This window comes from Globicephala melas, chromosome 3, assembly GCF_963455315.2.
Source record: "Globicephala melas chromosome 3, mGloMel1.2, whole genome shotgun sequence".
Lineage (NCBI taxonomy): Eukaryota > Metazoa > Chordata > Mammalia > Artiodactyla > Delphinidae > Globicephala > Globicephala melas.
Window position 1 is genome coordinate 150,209,632 of NC_083316.1, and position 21,765 is coordinate 150,231,396.

At 42.6% G+C, this 21,765-nt stretch overlaps 1 pseudogene; it reads left to right on the forward strand.

Annotated features, from left to right (window-relative positions):
* The window catches only part of LOC115850739 (UDP-N-acetylglucosamine--peptide N-acetylglucosaminyltransferase 110 kDa subunit-like), a 39,840-nt pseudogene extending 19,681 nt beyond the window's left edge, over positions 1-20,159 (forward strand).
* The last annotated feature ends 1,606 nt before the right edge of the window (positions 20,160-21,765 follow it).

Consider the following 21,765-nt stretch of genomic DNA (forward strand, 5'->3'; position numbering starts at 1 on the left):
CATTTCAAAATCATGAAAATAAGGTGGAAAATGAGGTGTAAAGTGGAAAATCTGTGTGTACATTTTCATTGGTGGAATGAGGAGCTACCTGAATATCACTCCTTTAGCTTTTCCTTCAAATGGTGCACTTTTTCCTCCATGCATAGGAGTCACTTCCATTAGGTAAACAGTAGTCTTGAGGGCAAACCTCAGAAGTAGAAACAGGAGAACTTTTCAGTTATGGTAAAATCAAACATAGTTTTCTTCAGTAGTGAAAAAAAAATTCTTCATGAGAAGTTCAACCACTGTGAGTTCCATGGTGAAAAACTTTCCGCTTATAGATGCAACTTCCCCCAGAATTCTGAGAAATGTCTGTACACCTGTTTCATTTCCCTCTGACTTTTCCTTCTCCTTTCTCTATTGACATTAAAATCTATAATGAAAGCACATAGTAAGCAGTCTAGGACAATTGATATGACATTTGATCTAAATCTCCAAAGTCTGTTTTACAAAAGCAAGCCAAAAAGTGGACCAGGACTTTCTGTAAAATATCCTGCTTTTTGTTGGATGATGCCATGAAAATCAAGATGCTCCTGAAAGGTCTTAATAGCTGACCAAGAATAGTAAACAATTGAAATTCTCTCAGGCTTCTTCAACCCTATCACTGGACACATTTATACCTCTCAGGCATGTTATTAAAAGAAGAGATTAATAAAGCTTTTATAGATGAGTTGATAAATCTCTAAAGATTTAAGTCTTCATTGCCTCCTAGGTTTTCTCTATTTTGGGTTTCCAAAAGATTTCAATAAACCACAAAATAATTAAAAATTAGACATTATCTTTCTTACCTTGACATTTTTTGATGGTAAACACGTTTTTATTGTCTCCATAGTGCTGCTCAATTTCCACCAGTACAGTACTTAAGTGAATTTGGCTCTGGATGGTGGGATATATAAGATGTAAACGAATTGTTTGTATATGTTTTAGAATTCTTCTAAAGGGCCTGGCCATGGAAATGCATTGAATATTACTTAAATAACTAAAGTAACTTCCTCAGAATTATTATTCTATTCTGGTTAGGATACTATCTGCTCTGGTTTGTTAAAATTTCCCTTTAGAGTGGTTTTAATTTTGTTTCTGATAGCGTCCTAGGATTTACTGCCACACCCATCCTGCATCTGTTTTTCTTTGAATTACTCTCCTTGCAGTTTCTGATTCATACAGGGCCTTACAGGTTAGTGACAACCTGGCCATCACAACGCTGGGAAGGACAGGCCTACTTTTCAGAGGTGTTGATGTTTTCCGTACCTGAAGGTTTTCAAGAGATATCAGTCTTCCTCACCACCTCCCTTGGCCCTCTTAATGGACTAAGCAGTTCCTCATGAAATTTCTGTAGGATATCTGTACCAACTTCTCAATATTGTTCCATCCTGAGTCTAAATTCCTGTCCTCAAGGTAATGTTAGATTCCTAGCTCCAGCCCCTATTTACATAAGGCCTATACTAAGGAACGGAACCCACAGACATCAGTCCGCTTTTCTGTCTCTGGATTTAATTTCTCTGTTACTTTCTGAAACATGCAGGTGTTCCTTCCTTTCTTTTAATCTCTGCTATGTGCTTTTAACTTTTTCAAAATTGACCCCGAATTGACGTGTGTCTCCAGTAAGAGTACATTAAATTGAGCTTAGTCTGCTATTCTACTGGCATATTTGAGATCGAGATAATTTGCTACTTAACTGGATTCAATGACCTGTATATTTCAGGCATCTAACACTCACCATGTTCCAAATTTCCCTCCTTATAGTTAGTAATTTTCTTGGGAATCTGGATGACATTAAATGGAATAAAGTTAGTGAGTGGCCCAGGAATGCCTGAAAGTTTGTTTGTCAGAGTGGCCAGGGAAAGTTAAGCAAGGAAGAAAAGCAAATGAAAAACAGAATCCCATTATTATGGCTGAGTTTACTCCCAGGATTCCATGCAGAGCTCTCTGTAGAGCTGGGATGGGTTATAACTTATGCCAGAGCTCTACGTGGGGCTGACACCATCTCATGCCAAGCTCTCAGTTCTGGGCTCACGTCATCTCTGGTCCACTCTGTGGAGTGGAAACTTTGGAGGAATGGCCAATGTGTTCTGCGGCGTAGGAAGAGGGAAATTGTGAATGTGACTTTCTAAATTGTGGAGGAACTAACCACTGTAAATGTGCCTTGAACTATGTTGTTTAATTTGACCAGTCAGATCAATGACTTTCCCCTTGAATGAAATGCTGCTACGTATATGAGCAGAAAAACAAAACTGGTATAAGGAACAGATAGCTAGTGGGAAGCAGCCACATAGCACAGGGAGATCCGCTCAGTGCTTTGTGACCACCTAGAGGGGTGGGATAGGGAGGGTGGGAGGGAGAGAGATGCAAGAGGGAAGAGATATGGGGACATATGTATAACTGATTTACTTTGTTATAAAGCAGAAACTAACACACCGTTGTAAAGCAATTATACTCCAATAAAGATGTTAAAATAAAAGTATAAGGAGGTATAAGGAGGTATAAGGAGATGGAGAGACTGGGAGTCTTATTTTCCCACCAATTAACTTTGCCTCTGACCATGACCTTCCCTTTGAGTCTCCTAGGCCTTGGGGATGATCGCAACCCCTGGGTTGGTTGACGGCAACCCCATCTTCACTAGAACCTCTATAGTTAACTTTGATTTTTCCCACTCCGTCTATCCATCCCATGTGTGCAGTCAGACATTTGATCTTGGACTTTTCCTGACAAAATATGCTTGAATATAACCATTTCTTTTCACTCCCACTGCTACTGCTCTTGTCACTGCCTTAACTAGGGCTTTATCTTTAAGTTCTTTATATAAATATATAAATATCTATATATAAATATACAAATAAAATATAATATTAATTCTGATGATTTTAAAGTCTTTTCTTGATAAAGACTTTTCCTCATAAAGATACACAATATCTTATATAAATATTTTTGTATTATCTGTTCTTTTCTTAGAAGTTTAGTCATATGATTCTATCTCTTGGTTTGTCTAGAACTTTTTGATTGAATGCTGGCTATTTTATTTGGCTTTTATTGTTTTTCTCAGTGGAAACGTTGTTTTGCTTCCAAATATTTTATTCTACCTGAAAGTAGCAAATCTTCAAATTACAGTTTTTTAAATGCTTTCAAATATCAATACTATAGGTGTCACAAAATCTAGAAAAATGACATTTAAAAATGAACTACTGCCAGATGTGTCTCTATAAAACTTTTCCCCCACTCTTTTAGCTATATATTCTTTAACTGCCTCCTCATACGACAGTTTATGTATTTTCGAAATAAAATTTTAAGAAATAAACTTTGTAGTGTATAGACATAGATTTCTTGTAACATGGTTGATTACAATTTGCTTCTAGTTATTAATAGTTTAGAAAAGTTTCTTTCAGCTTCACAATTTATTACTGATAATGTCACATTAATTTTCATTGTTAACTTTGAGAAAACCTCTATGGGTTACTTCCTCATAAATATTTACTATTATAAATGCATTACTGATTTCAGTACTGCTATAGGTTTGTGCATTACAGGAATTCTGATAAAATACTCATTCACACCATTCCATTACACACATTGTTGATGGAGTATATTCTTTTATTTATTTATTCATTTATTTATTTATTTTTGGCTGTGTTGGGTCTTCGTTGCTGTGCGCAGGCTTTCTCTACTTGCACAGAGTGGGGGCTACTTTTTGTTGCGGTGCACAGGCTTCTCATTGCGGTGGCTTCTCTTGTTGCAGAGCACGGGCGCTAGACACGGAGGCTTCAGTAGTTGTGGCTCGCAGGCTCAGTAGTTGTGGCTCACGGGCTCTAGAGCGCAGGCAGTGTAGTTGTGGCACCACGGCTTAGTTCCTCCGTGGCATGTGGGATCTTCCCGGACCAGGGCTCAAACCCTTGTCCCCTGCATTGGCAGGTGGCTTCTTAACCACTGTGCCATCAGGGAAGCCTCTGGAGTATATTCTTGACAGAAGAAAATTTCCGTTTTGACTAAGCATTGATGAAAACTGAATCTTTGACTTATCTTTCACATGCCTGATGATTGAAATAATTTTCCACAGAATAGCTTCTGGTTTTGTACTTTTCAGTTGTTTTTTTCTTCTTCAAACGCACATGCTTTGAGAGCTGTGAAGTGCAAGACATGGCTATATTGTAAGGTGGTTTTTGTCCTTATGCTTCTGTGTCTTGTGCTAGTTAAGTCAGTAGAGTAGTCAGTATGAGTACTGGAAGTTATTCCTGTAATGGGATAGTATATAGTCAATTACATATGGTGGTGTCTGAAAATCACACAATAGCCTCACTTAAAACATCTCCTTAGGGCTTCCCTGGTGGCGCAGTGGTTGAGAGTCCACCAGCCGACGCAGGGGACACGGGTTCGTGCCCCGGTCCGGGAAGATCCCACATGCCGTGGAGCGGCTAGGCCCGTAAGCCATGGCCGCTGAGCCTGTGCGTCCAGAGCCTGTGCTCCACAACGGGGGAGGCCACAACAGTGAGAGGTCCGTGAACCACAGAACAAAAGAAAATCTCCTTAGCCAGATTTCAAAAAAGCCTGTGGCCATTCCAATATGATCCAACATAGCAGAATATGATAGAAGGAAAATTGGCAAAGAAAGAGACGCTGGTCTTACCTGATGGAAGTGAAAATATCTCACTTTTGACAATTTTGCAAAAACCTATAATTACGTGAATTAATTTCTAGGGTTCTTCATAGGACCTAAAGAGGAACCCATAGAGTTGTGGAAGAACAATAGAAGCTGCTGTGATGAGAAGCCTGGGCACCGCAACAAAGAGTAGCCCCCGCTCGCCGCAACTAGAGAAAGTCTGCACGCAGCATTGAAGACCAACGCAGCCAAAATAAAAATAAATAAATAAAAATAAATAAATTTATTTTTAAAAAAGTAATACTCAGGTTTGAGGCATGAGAAATATGAGAAATTAGCTAATCCTTTCAGAACTTTTAAAATATCAAACTCAGTCTCTAAGATTTTAGCATTATATACAACATTGGTTACTTATTAGTGGTTTGGGAAGGCCAATTTAAAATTTTCTGATCTTACTGTATTGAAATTCACAGCCCTAATGTTTTCCACATTGACTATATGAATGATGAAGTAAAGTCAATCATGTATTTCCTTTCCAACTGGGCAGAAAACAAAATTTTGAAAAGTGTTTGGACTACTGACTTTTGATTTCTTCTAAGGCAAGTGTATAGGTAATTTTTATCCCCTGATTAGGAGAAAAATGGTGGAAGAGGGCAGGGTTAAGAATTAAGATTTCAAGAGCGTGAGAGGTAGATGGCCAACTAGAGTTCCTAAGGTTTGGTGCATGTAACTGTTGCCGCCGCTTAAGCCTGTCAAAGCAGTGGTACGGCTGCTGCCCTCGTATTTGCTACCTCTAGAAACATTCTTGCCAGTAGTGGCGGCAGCGGGACTCAATTACCCCCTTTTATCACTCTCTGCAGAAGCTCCAGATGGCGTCTTCCATGGGCAACGTGGCCGACAGCACAGAACCAACGAAACGTATGCTTTCCTTCCAAGGGTTAGCTGAGTTGGCACATCGAGAATATCAGGCAGGAGATTTTGAGGCAGCTGAGAGACACTGCATGCAGCTGTGGAGACAAGAGCCAGACAATACTGGAGTACTTTTATTACTTTCATCTCTACACTTCCAGTGTCGAAGGCTGGACAGATCTGCCCACTTTAGTACTCTGGCAATTAAACAGAACCCTCTTCTGGCAGAAGCCTATTCGAATTTGGGGAATGTGTAAAGGAAAGAGGGCAGTTGCAGGAAGCAATTGAGCATTACCGGCATGCATTGCATCTCAAGCCAGATTTCATCAATGGTTATATTAACCTGGCAGCCGCTTTGGTAGCAGCAGGCGACATGGAAGGGGCAGTACAAGCTTACGTCTCTGCTCTTCAGTGCAATCCTGATTTGTACTGTGTTCGCAGTGACCTGGGGAACCTGCTCAGAGCCCTGGGTCGCTTGGAAGGAGCCAAGGCATGTTATTTGAAAGCAATGGAGACGCAACCGAACTTTGCAGTAGCTTGGAGTAATCTTGGCTGTGTTTTCAATGCACAAGGGGAGATTTGGCTTGCAATTCATCACTTTGAAAAGGCTGTCACCCTTGACCCCAATTTTCTGGATGCTTATATCAATTTAGGAAATGTCTTGCAAGAGGCACGGATTTTTGACAGAGCTGTGGCAGCTTACCTTTGTGCCCTAAGCTTGAGCCCAAATCATGCTGTGGTACATGCCAACCTGGCTTGTGTATACTATGAGCAAGGCCTGATAGATCTGGCAATAGACACCTACAGGCGAGCTATTGAATTGCAACCACATTTCCCTGATGCTTACTGCAACCTAGCCAACGCTCTGGAAGAGAAGGGCAGTGTTGCTGAAGCAGAAGATTGTTATAATACAGCTCTGCGGCTGTGTCCCACCCATGCAGATTCTCTGAATAACCTAGCCAATATCAAAGGAGACCAGGGAAACTTTTGAAGAGGCAGTTCGCTTGTATTGTAAAGCATTAGAAGTCTTCCTAGACTTTACTGTTGCCCATTCAAATTTAGCAAGTGTATTGCAGCAGCAGGGAAAACTGCAGAAAGCTCTGATGCATTATAAGGAGGCTGTTCGAATCAGTCCTACCTTTGCTGATGCCTACTGTAACATGAGAAACACTCTAAAGGAGATGCAGGATGTTCAGGGAGGCTTGCAGTGTTATACTCGTGCCATTCAGATTAACCCTGCACTTGCGGATGCCCACAGCAATCTGGCTTCCATTCACAAGTATTCAGGGAATATTCCAGAAGCAATTGCTTCTTATCGCACTGCTCTGAAGCTTGAACCTGATTTTCCTGACGCTTATTGTGATTTGGCTCATTGCCTGCAGATTGTCTGTGATTGGACAGACTATGATGAGCGAATGAAGAAGTTGGTCAGCATTGTGGCTGACCAGCTGGAGAAGAATAGGTTGCCTTCTGTGCAGCCTCATCATAGTATGCTCTATCCTCTTTCTCATGGCTTCAGGAAGGCTATTGCTGAGAGCCATGGAAACCTCTGCTTGGATGCGATCAGTGTCCTTCATAAACCACCGTACGAACATCCAAAAGACTTGAAGCTCAGTGATGGTCGACTGCGTGTAGGATACGTGAGTTCTGACTTTGGGAATCATCCTACTTCTCATCTTATGCAGTCTATTCCAGGCATGCACAATCCTGATAAATTTGAGGTATTCTGTTATACCCTGAGCCCAGATGATGGCACAAACTTCCGAGCGAAGGTGATGGCAGAAGCCCATCATTTCATTGATCTTTCTCAGATTCCATGCAATGGGAAAGCAGCTGATCGCATCCATCAAGATGGTATACACATCCTTGTAAATATGAATGGTTATACCAGGGGTGCTCGAAATGAACTCTTTGCTCTCAGGCCAGCTCCTATTCAGGCAATGTGGCTGGGCTACCCTGGGACCAGTGGCGTGCTTTTCATGGATTATATCATCACTGATCAGGAAACTTCACCTGCTGAAGTTGCTGAGCAGTATTCTGAGAAACTGGCTTATATGCCCCATACTTTCTTTATTGGTGATCATGCTAATATGTTCCCTCACCTGAAGAAGAAAGCAGTCATCGATTTTCAGTCCAATGGGCACATTTATGACAATCGGATTGTGCTGAATGGCATCGACCTCAAAGCATTTCTTGATAGTCTCCCAGATGTGCAAATTGTCAAGATGAAATGTCCTGATGGAGGAGACAACGCAGACAGCAGTAATACAGCTCTTAATATGCCTGTCATTCCTATGAATACTATTGCAGAAGCAGTTATTGAAATGATTAACAGAGTACAAATTCAGATAACAGTTAATTGATTGAGTCCTAGCAATGGACTGGCAACTACCCAGATCAACATTAAGGCTGCCACTGGAGAGGAGGTTCCCCGTACCATTATTGTAACCACACGTTCTCAGTACGGGTTACTGGAAGATGCCATTGTGTACTGTAACTTTAATCAGTTATATAAAATTGACCCATCTACTTTGCAGATGTGGGCAAATATTCTGAAGCGTGTTCCCAATAGTGTACTGTGGCTGTTGCGTTTTCCAGCAGTAGGAGAACCTAATATTCAACAGTATGCACAAAACATGGGCCTTCCCCAGAACCGTATCATTTTTTCACCTGTTGCTCCTAAAGAGGAACATCTTTGGAGCGGCCAGCTGGCTGATGTCTGCTTGGACACTCCACTCTGTAATGGACACACCACAGGGATGGATGTCCTTTGGTCAGGGACACCCATGGTGACTATGCCAGGAGAGACTCGTGCTTCCCGAGTTGCAGCTTCCCAGCTCACTTGTTTAGGCTGTCTTGAGCTTATTGCTCAAAATAGACAAGAATATGAAGACATAGCTGTGAAACTGGGAACTGATCTAGAATACCTGAAGAAACTTCGTGGCAAAGTCTGGAAGCAGAGAACATCTAGCCCTCTGTTCAACACCAAACAATACACAATGGACCTAGAGCGGCTCTATCTACAGATGCGGGAGCATTACGCAGCTGGCAACAGACCTGATCACATGATTAAGCCTGTTGAAGTCACTGAGTCGGCCTAAATAAGGACTGTGTGCACAGGAGAATTACCCCTGTACCTGAGCCTCAACCTTCTGGGGGAAAGGGAACTACTTTTTCCTTATCTGTACAATACCATGTTGCAGATGGGTGACAGACAATGATAAGAAATAGCACAGCCAGACTTGCTTCCTGCATGATCACGATAGAGAGAGACTCAAGAGATGGGAAACTGCTGTTCCACAAGGAGTCTCCATAGAATTTTGCAGCAGCCAGGTGTCTGGAAGGTCTGGAAGGTAAGTCTGGAAGGTCTGATCTCCCTTGGTCTTCCATGGGATGGATGGTTAGTGTGGAAGGGAGATAGAGATTGCCCAGCCGTTTTGTGATTATCATGGATGGATTGAGTCTTCTGAATTAATATTTTTCTTTATATTTTGGGTATTGGAGCTTTTAAAAATGTTTGGTTTCAGGTATTTTTATTCATGTGAAGTGTATATGATTCTCTTGAGATAAGGTTTTAAGCTAAAATATTCCTTGTTTTAGTTTCTGAACTCTACAGATAAATGGGGATTTTGCTGGTGTAGTCTTTTTATAGATTTTATAAACCACTTGAGTCTATATCAGTCATTTTAGTGTCTGACATAATGTTCGGAACTATCAGTGCTTTGTTGGTTTATAGATGATGGCTTAAATTCTTTTCCTGGTCCGTTTCCTTCTTCCCGTCCCCCCACTTTAAAAATTCTCCTGTAACTTGGCTAACAAAAAACCAAGTCTGATTCAAAACCTCCCAGAGCGTTTCTCATAAACGCATCATCTGGTGCCAAATGAAGATCCTTAGGAGTGATTATTAATTCTGAAGGGCACAGTTGTGGTACTGTCACTGATGATAATAATAATGGATTTTTGGCCTAGAGTGTTGACCTATTTCACCAGTGTTTTACCGTTGACTGCCCCTCTATGCTGCTTCGAAAAGTCGTAGTGTGTGATAAGATTTTTACTTTCATTTCTAAAGTTTTTTTTTTTTTTAGTGAGTCCTGTTCTTCCTTTTTCTTTCAGCAGAAATGAAATCCCAGGTAAGTATAAGTATTCAAATATTTGATCAGTAAGTCACAGTTATCTCCAGTACATTAAATAACTTTCATCAAAGAAACATGTTATAGATAAAAAGCTCTGAAGGACCAGTTATGTATATGATAATTATGTTTCAGATCTTCTAGGGTATTATATATAATAACTTGTCTTCTGGACGTGGTCTTGAAGTCTTTATGGATTCAGCCTCGGTAGTAGCGAACTGCACTGCTACTTGGTTTGGAGTACAAATTAGACTTTAGCCCTCCTGGAGGTTGAGTTTTTGGTATTGAAAACCATAGGAATGAAATTATTGTATTTCAGCAAAGGATCGAGGGCTTGAGGCTTAAAAAAGGCAACATATGTGTGGGAAGCAGTCAGCCTTGAAAGCAGGTAAGGACATGCCAGGCATGCGGCCGCTGCTCGAAGGGACTGTCCCTACTTGTTCCCCTCCTTATTCCATTCCATGGGAGATAAATCACCAGGGCCCAGAGATCAGAAAGAATGTAAAATTTGACAAGCAAAGCTGTCTCCCCTCTGCACGTGCAGGTTATTTTTGATGATTCTGGGTTTATGGGTTTTCTCCCAGGGAAGTTAACCTTGAGCTGAGACAGTCTGTAGATAATGTAAACCACCATCTGGCAAGCTTCCTTTTTCTAGTCTATTTAATCTGCAACTGTAGCATAATGACTTTGGAATTACTGTTGCTGTATTACCAAAATCTTAAACTAGGATATTTTTGACAAATGCGGTCTTTAGTTAATTTTTAGAGCTACAAACTGTCAGATGGCTCTGAAATAACAATTGTCTGGCTATTCTTCAGGGTGATCACAATATGGTAATGACCTTGAGGTATCACTAAAAAGCAGGAAGGTGTGAGTCTTCCTTTGGTGCCAGAGTGAAATGCGACTTGGAGTTGGAAAAGAGGCCCACAACCAAGTGTTAGAGAAGGAAATGTGAGGTCATCAGTGAAAAACCAGGTTGAAGTTAAGGTGAAGAGGCATGAGGAAATGGTCAACTGTTACAGTATTACAAAGATCATCAAGAAGCATATCCATGAATGTGGTTTGTATTGCAATAGCTGAAAAAGAGACAAATATCCTGGCCTGGCCTTCATGGAGATTATATTTTATTGATTCTGATAATAGATTATTGTTGATAAGGGCCTCCTATAAATTATAACCATGCAAAGGCAGCAAGATAATTTTTTTTCCTTTATGTATGTGTTTCTCATTCCTACTCACTTCTCTCTTAGGGGAAGAGAAAATCACGAAAAACAAAATTGTCAAGTCTCAACTATTCCTTTTCAAAATATTTTTTTTTGCAAATTCCAGTGCAGACAATAGGTTAACTGTTAAGATTTGTAAGGCTCAAACAGCTAGATTTTTACAAAGTGTAGCCAAATTTTATTCCATACCTAATAGCTTTGGAAAGAATATGTGATGATGCAAAGTTGGAAAAAGGTGGTTTTTCTTCTGTGAATGGCTTCACTGTGTTGGGAGAACAGGCACAGAAGAAATCAAAGTAATTAAACATGGGGTGAGTTTTCCTGATAGGGGACTCTAGTGCTTTAAAATAGACTAGATAATCCTAGGGATAATCTGAGGGTAGAACAGACCAATGCCTCATTTCCAGTCTGGTACCCTGGAAGAAAACAGTGTATTTCCTTTGAGGTCTTGAGAGGTTTCTCTTCTGCTTTGTTTTATTTTTGGTTCATTTTGTAATCAACCTTATTAAGGTATCATTTACATACAATAAAATGCAGACATTTTTAGTCAACGGTTCAGTGACTTTTAATTAATGTATACATTTGTATAACTAGCACCCCCATAAAGATAGGTAACAATCCTAAAACCCTAGAAAGTTTCCTCCTAGGCTTTTGCAAAAGTATCCCCATCTCCCACCCCAAGGCCACCACGGATATGTTTTTTATCTTTAGAGATGACTTTTGCCCAGTTTAGAATCTCATGTAAGTTGAATAATACAGTAGGTGCCCTTTTGATCTGGCTTCACTTGCTCAGCATATGGTTTTTGAGATTCATTCATGTTGGGATGTTTTAAACCAGGACTTTAGCCTGGGTGGCTGATGTTGTCTGAAGGCACCTATAGGTACATCTGAGTCTCTGGCATTGTCACTGTCTGTTCTTGGCTCAGTATTTTCAACTTTACTAAGAAGCACAAGGTTGAAGTAAGAAAGATCATTGTCAGTATAATGGAGGTGAAGTGGGTTCTGTTATATAATATTCTCAGCAAAAATTGACCTGCTTGGAATCACTGTGTTGATAATCGACAAGGATTCTCTTCCTCCAAAAGCGTTGATACTATAAAACTTCTAAAGGACGCTGTCCTAGGACCCTTCTTTTAGTTTTCGTATTTTGGGAAACATTTCTGGAAAATTCAAATGCTCGCAACCTGAAAGAAGCAATTATTCACCTGAAGGCTAACTCTGCTAAAGTTGAGTTGTCCGACCTTTACATGCTGATAGAAGCCAAATAGCCTTGCAAAACAATGCTCTCTTATTGGATATAAGCATATAGATTGTTTAAGATGGACGTGTATATGCAGTAAAGTGAAAAAACAAAGAATGTTTGAGTTTCCCATGCTGGTTTTTTTTATTTTTTCATTTAAGTTTCCATAGCGTATGCTAATAGCTCAGGGAAACCTCAGGTTAGTTTTAGGTCCACTCTTTACGTAAATGTTGAAGTACTCCATACCCACCTTTTTTCTACCTTCCTTCTTTTCTTCCATCTTTCCTTTCTAACTTCTTATAATCCATTATACTTAATCCTGCATTTGCTGAGGTGGCAATTAGTGTAGGAAAAAACTGTGAAATTTTGCTGTTCAGAATGCATGTTGACCAAATTCTATATTGAGAAAAGGTCTGAATTTACCCAGAGCAACCCTTTCTCAGCGTCTTTGAATAAAGGCCATAGAAACTGGGCTATATATAGTATCCTGACAGGTATGTAGAATTCATAGCAATTGCCCTCAAAGAGCTTACCTAGCGTAGATGCATATGAATGCATTTAATAATTGCTTTATTGGCAGCAGTGCCAACATACACAGTCTATTTTGTTTTATATCATTCTCATTACCTGCTGTTTACCACTGTATACATTGCTAATGGCGTGGTTTCTATGGCTTGTGAATTTCACGGCCAAATAATATGTAATTTATTGCACACTTCAGTGTAGAAGATGGAGACTTCATAAATTTTCGTGTGCTCGTTGCCCCTTTGGAATGTATTACACTGAGATCAGTCAAAGTAATAAATTTATTTCAAATGTGCGTGATAGGTAGACATCAATTAGGACTGATGGGCAATATTTCTTCTTCCAGCAACATAACAGTTTTTACAGACTAAGCCATTGAACGTGGAGTTACTGAACATGGGACTCAGTTCACTGGGATCCTTCTTAGAAAAATAAAGGACAACTTGAATTGGATTTGTGTGGCTTATTCAAGTAGTAACTAATCAGCTACATCTTGGTGAACTTAATTTGTCACAATCGTTTGGTATTTTATTAACTCTCTTCCCCCAACTCTCACGAGAATGGATCATGAGTATCTTAAAACATACTAAGTCGTCTTCCATCCCTGTTAATCTAACTACAAAAGCACACTTTCCTTATCCAATGCAAGTTACTGTCTTTTAGAGTGGCTGGGGTTTTAATTCTCTACAAAATTAAAACCAGCAAAGAGAAACATTTTCAAGGAGCCACCACATTGTAGAGCCTTAGAAAGAAGACTTTAGAATTAAGGACAAATATATCATTTTATAGCTAAAGCACCTGAGGCCTAAAGTAGGCAGGTAACCATCGAGGTCAGGGAAAGGGGTGGAAGATCAGGTTTCAAGCTGAGAAAGAGTCTAGAGGGACTCAATCTGAGCAGGTCAAAAACCGAAAGGAGATCACGAATGTTCTGGGAAGGCTGGCATCTGGCCTCCAGTGTGGGATTCAGATGGGGAGTGGTTCCTGGGGTAACTGAGCTTCTGCAGTAGGCAGAGAAGTCCACCTCCTCTCCGGAAAGTGCCACTGACATCAGGGAGTTGAGGGGAAAGAGCAATGAGTTCCAGTCCACCTGAGAAAGCAGGCCAGTCTGATTAACTCTAAATTTAGGCTTATTTCAGATACTTCTTGAGAAAGAACTTGGACAAGAGCAAGTCCCACGCAGCCTCTTTTAAATCCATGCCCAGTATTTTCTGGTGGAGCTGCTTCTACCCTCCAAGTGACTCCAGTATTTTAATTTCACTCTGTATTTAATTCCGACAGTTCTATGACTGATTATTTAATGGGCAAATAAGTAGGGTCACAAAGGAGTGTGAATGTATTTTACAGGATGAGGATGGGCGGAGTGGAGCAGTCTGGAATGGGACACCAATAAAAAGGGATCTTGATAAAGTAGAACGTCTATTAGAAATGGAGAGGAATTCGCAAGGAAATTAGTGCCTGACACCACGCCCTTCTCTCTGCATGTTTAGAAGCTAGTTTCTAATTTTATTTTCATAGGCGATGTGCCTGTGATGAATTGTCTTTTACCTCCACACTATTTATCACATGGACATATTGTGAAGTTTGTGTGAGAGAAAGCAAGTATTAGAATTTGTCTTGCAAGCAGCTATAAGCACTGCCTGGAACAATCTAGGATAGAAGGGAAAGGAAAGGAAGGTGGAAACAAAGGAGAAAGACAGCTAATGATGCTGGAGTCTCTCGCTGGGATTTGTGGTATCTCTTTTTGAAACTAAGTACAGAAAGTCAGAACTTGACTGATTGTTTCTTGATCACGGTTTGTTTTCATTTTTGCTTTTTTCTTGCTCTCTCATCAGTTATTCCAGCCAGTGCCATGTCATTTTCAGTTTCAGTAAGCATGCTTGTCTTGTTTCCATTTGCATTATTCATGCAAACCTTGATTGAACTGATGACCCCGAGTTATCACGGAAACGTTAGATACACCAGTGGATACATTTCTTAATTTTAGAAAAAAATTCCCGAGTGAAGGTTAAAATAACTCCTCTTCAATTTGTCATTTAAAAGAACTTCTCCTAACATACAATACCTCATTGCCTAACAATGCCAGATAAATGAAGAATTCTTATGTATTCATGAATGCAGGCTAGTCTGTATATCTTTTGGCAGGTATGACCATTACCGAGGGTAATGGCCTTGTTTGCTGGCCATGTCCTGTCTCCTAGAAAGTTGTACTTTCTGTTGTCTTTCAGTTGGTCCATGGGATATCAGAGGTGAATTTATAAAACTATACTTCCCTTTACACTTACTTTGTTTTGTTTTGTTTTGTTTTGTTTTACTTGAAGTGTAGTTGATTGACAATGTTGTGTTTCAGGTGTACAGCCAAGAGATTCAGATATATATATTTCTTTTTCAGATCCGTTTCCTTTATAGGTTATTACAAGGTATTGAATATAGTTGCCTGTGCTATACAGCAGGACCTCGTAGTTTATCTACTTTATACATAGTATACACTTACTTTGTGTGATCCACGCTGGTCAGACCACATAATTATTTTCACTTCTGATATAATTTTTTCAGGTCCAACCTCAAATCTTTGATGAGAAGATATTTTAAAATAAGGTTAGCATGTGTGTGCTCTAAATCCAACAGTAGTTATTAGAGATATGATTTTGCACTAGGTATTCCTCTCTTTTTTGGTCTTGGCCAACCCATTGAAAATTAGTTTTTATTTCCTGGTTGGTTTGCTAGATGTTTATGACTATAATAAAAGTCTTAAATTTTGTCTCATATCTTAAAGCACAATCTGAATTAGCAATGGATATTGTGCTATACATAGGGGCTGTGATATAAATATAGTTTCTAACTTCAAAAACATATAGCCTAGAAGGGAACACAGACACATATGCAGCAATTATGGCAACTGCATTTGTTTACTAAGTGAAATAGCACTGAGATGGATAAAGTGCTAGCAAGCCTTGAACAGGCAAATCAGCTTCAAAAATAGATGCGCAGTTCTTTAAAAATCTTTTTAACATTTTTCCAGGTACATGTAGAATATAACTTAGCATAAAAACGGTATGGGTTTGAGGATATGGGGAGGGAGAAGGTTAAGCTGTGACAAAGTGACAGAGTGGCATGGACATATATACACTACCAAACATGAAATAGATAGCTAGTGGGAAGCAGCCGCTTAGCACAGGGAGATCAGCTTGGTGCTTTGTGACCACCTGGATGGGTGGGAAAGGGAGGGTGGGAGGGAGACAAAAGAGGGAGGGGTTATGGGGATGTATGTATATGTATAGCTGATTCACTTTGTTATATAGCAGAAACACACCATTGTAAAGCAATTATACTCCAATAAGGACGTTAAAAATAAATAAATAAGGAAAAGAAGACTGACTCATCCAATTAAAAAAAAAAAAAGAAATTCTCTTGTCCTGGATTCAAGAGAAGGGATGAAGTAAAAGGATGAGGAAGAACAAGAAGAGGAAATGTGAGCGTGGAGAGGGTAGGAGGAAGAGCAGAAGGCAAATAAGTGTATGTGCTTCCCTTGCCATCCCTGACTTTTTTTTTTTTTTTTTTTTGCGCTTCAGGAAAACCCAAAAGCCAGAGAAGAGCACGGAGGTGGTCACCACTGCATGTGAACAAAAAGGTGGAGAGAAGAGAATGGTGGTAATCTGCGCAGGCAACTGGAGGATGACCTGAGTGCATCTCGCCAGGGAACGGTCCCCGTTCCATAGAACCCCTGAAGATGCCAGGCTCTTATGTTTAGATGGGGGGCCGAAGGCATCTGTGGGGTCACCACATACATCACTCCTGGAGGTGTTGTTCACTCTTTGTAAAGAGTGTCCCTGGTGAGGTTCCACATCTCCCTCTGCAGGACCCAGCCTTGCCCTCCCAACCCGCCGAGGTCAGCAGGCAACATCCCCAGTTAATCACCAGGTGTGGTGAGATATCTGGAGTGGCCCTGGTACCCCCCAGTTCAGGCGTCCTGGGGAAAGGGTGAGGAGGACAGAGGCACCGGGGCTTCTTCTCACGCAAGCAGACAGCTCACCTGGCCCAGCGCTGCTGCATCCCTGTGGGCACGCGGTAGCCCTGGCATCCGGTAGGGGACACTGCAGGATCCACACCTGGCTGGGATTTCCCCAACCCCTGGGACCCCGCAGCCTCTGTGGAGCCCCACTGAAGGGCCTGGGTCACCTCATGGCACCATTTCTCAACCTGAGGTTCTATAGATTTTCCATAGATGTGTAAAAATTGAATACAACACACACACAAAATGAAGGCAATTCAAAGCAATGCTAATTTAGGATGAGTTAAAGGGCCAGGATTCCAAGTTAATTATGACCTTAAAATTAGATAACAAATACATCTGGTTTTATTACACGCTGAAAAGCAGTGTCTTCTACAAACTTTTCATGTTGGGATACAGCAAAGCTATGGAATTTATGATTCTATGACCACAGCATCAGGGTATTTTTAAATTAAAAAGCACAGGCAAGTTTGGCTGGGGTGTTAAAGAAAGAAAAATGATTATTAGGGGAAAAGGGAACATTGCGGTTCTCTGCCCACTTCCACTGTGCTGGTCTCATGATGGGCCGTGTTGCGTGTGGGCTGGAGGGACAGGGTCACTACTCCCACCTGTGTCATCAGACTTCCCACTCCTCACAGCGCCCAGGTGGGAGGGACCCACACTTTTCACCCTGGAGCCCCAGAGCCTCCCCTTTCCTCTGCATCACTTTCACTGTTCAGGGGACCAATCACTTGAACGCCGCCCGGCCAAATGCCCAGGTTAAATCGCCCCTGTAGGACAGGTCTCTCTGCTACCAGAACACACTTGGCAAAGAGCAGCAAACAGGCCCCAGTGCACTGGGGATGTGAGCCCTGGGGGATGTCACGGCCCAAAGTCACTTGCAGGGTCTGAGTAGCCTCCTGGGTCCCACACACCGACCCCAGGAAGCCCACCTCCCCACTGACTCCAGTCCCTGCCTTTGTGTGGCAGGTTCTGGTCTGACACCTGTGACGACTGTGACCTGGAGGCCTCAGCCTGAGACTCAGAGGGGATGGAGCCTGTGCAGCGTCTGGCAGCTTAAATGATACACGAAGCCAAGGAAGGAGGGCCGCCTCTCTGCTCCCCCTCCGCTCCTGAGTCAGCTAGTGAGTGCCGGTTACTTCCTGTCGGAGCTGTACAGATTTAGCATAAATTTTAGATATAGGTCTTACTTTTAACAGTGAAAGGCTGTTACAGCAAGCAAAATTGATCTCTTTTTTTTTTAAACATTTCTATGTAAGATAACACACAAGTATAGAAAAGCACCCTCCGCAAAGGCAGGGCTCAGTGAATTACAATGGGCGCTCCACTCTGGGGAGCAGTAGAAGCCCAGATGCTTCTGAGAAGCTCCTCAGCTTCCTTACTCTGGCCCGACCTCCACAGCGGAAATCCCAAAGGGACTGGGTTCTCCCAGCCCTCCAGCACCCTCCACTACTTTCTGATTGTGCTGCCACACTCATTTTGAGTTATTTGTGTGTAAATCACTGCACTTGGAATATACGTGGAGTAACTGATTTCATTCTTATAACTGAATAAGCACTTATTCTTCTCCCCTTCTACAGGGGGCAGCCAGGGTGCTGGGGACGTCCTGTATATTGAACTGGGTGTTGGTAACAGATGTGTTTATATTTACAAGCAACCATAAAGCTCTACGCTTAAGATCTGTGCCCTGTACAATACACCAAGGAAACTTCAATTAGAAAGAGATGCCAAAAAAATTTCCCCACAAAACAAACTTCAGGGCCCTGTGGCTTCCTCTGATTTCTACCAAACATTTAAGACAGAAACGATGCCCGTCTCCTACACACTCTTCCAGAGAACAGATACAGAGGGAACACACCCACACTGCTTTCATCGGACCAGGAGAATACTGATGTCGCACCCGCAGCAGATATTACAGGACAGGAGAAATTACAGGCTAAACACTTCTGAATGTCGATGTCAAAATCCAAAAGCAAATATTAGCAGTCTAAATCTAGAGGTTTTCAGAAAGGAAGGAAACTGGGATTTCGTGGCGGTATTTCCAGTGGTTGATGTGGACAGGATCACTGGGTGTTTGGGCGCTGCCTGGGAACGTGGAGAGAAGGGACAATGCCATCGGGTTAGTGGAATGAACATTTGGTGACAGAGATTAGGAGGGCCTGGGTCATCCTCAGAGACAGTCCTGGGATGGGGTCTCTAGGCTGTGGCTATGGAGGGGTCCCTCTAGAAGGGCATGGGCCTCTCTCCTGTGTCACTGCAGGGTCTAGGGATGGATGAGGAGTTTGTAGGGGCTGGATTTTGATGAGGAAGGATGAGCAGGGAAGGTGCGCCCTCAGAGCCAGTGCAGCCACGGCCCCTCCCCAGCCAGGCCGTAGCCCAGGCTACTCAGACAGTTGCTCACATCAATAGGCGACAGTGGGTCACGCCAGCTTCACCCACTAAACCACCAAGCACAGCCCAGCAGGCCACTGTCCTCATTAATCAGCACTACCTGTGCATCCAGGGCTGGTTGTTGAAGACCAAGCTAATTTGTTAGAGACGTGCCATGTGGGCAACTGGCTTGGAGAGACCAGGGCTCTGAGCCACGTGGAGACAAGCCGACCACTGGTCAGACCACCAGGAGGCTCACCCAGTGTGTGAAGACGCTGAGGGAGGAGGGACGTAGATGGGACCCCCTGATCCTTCAAGGGACCTTCTTTCAGGGATATTTAAGAGCTGTGGGGTCAGGGATCAACATGTAAGGGGGGCAGCAGGTCAGGCATGGGCCCTCCTGTCGGCTCAGACCCCTCCTGTCCTTGGAGCAACCATGGGGCAGGCAGGAGGATTGGGGGCATGGAGGGAGGGGAGCCCTGGGCTCAGGGGTCCAGAGCACCATCTAGAGGATTCAGGGGTCCAGGGATTTCTGTCCCAGGGAACCAACTACATTCCTGTCCCACATCCATCTGTCATCAGCTTTGCGACTCCGGGAAAGTCACTTAAAATCTCAACATTTTCGTGCCATGTACCATAAAATATGGTTCACAGCACCTGCCATGAGTTCCCCACGGGGCTGATGTGGGGATCACAGGAGATGATGACAGATATTCTTCACAAGCTCTAAAGCATCACACCCATAACCTTCCCCACTCCCCTGCCCTGTGGCATCCAGGTCCCCTCTCTGGAGGCAGCACTACCACATTTCTTGCTTATTCTTCCAGACATTTAATATTTGCACACTTAGGTAGCACTTATGAAGTAACCATCATTTTTCATCAGGGTCTACCTGATTTGCTGTATTAAGCTTCATCATGTAATACTAATAAGTGGGCCCTCTTAACATTTCCATTATCACAGAACAAGGAACTGAGGACAGAGGGTCTGCATAACTTTCCCAGGTTCATGTGGCTTCTGGTATGATTTGAATCCAGACCATCAGGCACCAGCCCCCACTCTGTCGGTCACTGTGCTGTGCTCCCTTTCTGTATTACCTCACTAAATAAAGTCATGTCTCCGTGCAGTCAGCCTGCTGGCTATTTTAAGTGCACACCACATTGCAACACCCTCTTCTCAGCCCAGCTTCGATTCACATGACTCCCCTAGACTCCCCTAGGAGGCTGGTGAACAAAGAGAACAGACGTGTGACCTGGGAATGAATTGACACCTCTGCATGGTCTTCTCCCAGCAACATATCAATAGTTCTCTCAGTTTTTGTTGTGTTTTCCTGGATCATGACTCGGGTACCAAGAAGAAAAGGAAGATTATAAAGGAGTCAAACACAGGATGCACAAGAGTATCATCTGCGATCAAGATAATCTGCTGGCCATCCGCAGCGGTGGTTCAGGCACATCAGAATCAGCATCTGGCCAAACAACAGGGTAGGGACACAAATAGCACCCCCACTAACCACTCCATTGAAGGTACTGTGGAAATAATACCAGCAAGTAGATTCAGGAGCAATGGCTGTAGTTTGTACAGCAGAGCCTGGACCTGGCTGAGGGAGGATTGGGCATGGAAGGTGCCCACTCAGAGCCCGTGCAGCCACTGCCCGCTCTTAGCCAGGCCTTAGTCCAAGCTGCTCAGATGATTGGTCAGTTTCTAGTCAGTCAGACCCTGGGGGCCTGTAAACCTCATCTGTTAAGCCACCAAAACACCAGCCCAGTAGACCCTGTTCCCAGCTAATGAATATTAACTGCTCATCATCCAGGTTTGATCAGTTGAAGATGATGCTAATTCTCTGTGCAACTGTCATGTGGGCAGTTGGTTTGGAATGTCCTGGGTTTTGAGTCAGTTAGGGAGTCAAGTAGACTACTGGTCATTCAGGGTGGTCACCTGACCACCAGGAAGTCTCACTGCAAATCAGCTGCTAGAATCAAGTGCTGAGGGGGAAGGGAGGGAACATGCACACATATTTGGATACCCCGGTCCATCAGGGGGTCTGCATTTGGGGGAAAGACATTGTATTTGGGGTCAGGGATTGAAACGTAGAGCCAGGAGGTGGGTCCAGATTTGAGCCATTCTCTTGGGCCAGGCACCTCGTCCGAGTACCAGCTGTCTCCCTGCAGCATCTTTGGGGCAGGAGGATGTGGGAAAGGGAGCGAGGAGAGCTCTTGGTTTGTGTATCCAGGGCATGATCTCATGTCCATGTGTTCAGGAATCTCTCTCCCTCCCCTGCCTCAGACCCATCACTCATCAGTGTTGTGACTCTGGGCAAGTTACTCAATCTGTCTAAATTTCAGTGCCCTGAACCATAAAATATGGGTCACAGCCCCTACTCTGCCCACCCCACAGTGCATCACAAGAAATAATATTCTTGCCATGAGCTCTAAAACTTCTTACTCATGTCATCAATGTGAAAAAGTAGGCTCTATCCTCCTGTTTGTAGCCTCCTAGGTGCCCTTTCTGGAGACGACCTACTTATTCTTCCAGGCATTTAATACTTGAACATTTATGTAGGTAGCACTTATGAAGTACCCATCATTTTTCTTCAGGCTTTGTATTTACTAATTTTTAGCCTCAGGACATAATACGAATAAGCAGGTCCTACTAATATTTCCATATCCCTGGCCAGGGAACTGAGAAACAGAAGGGCTAAGTAACTAACCTTCCCAGGTACACGTGGCGTT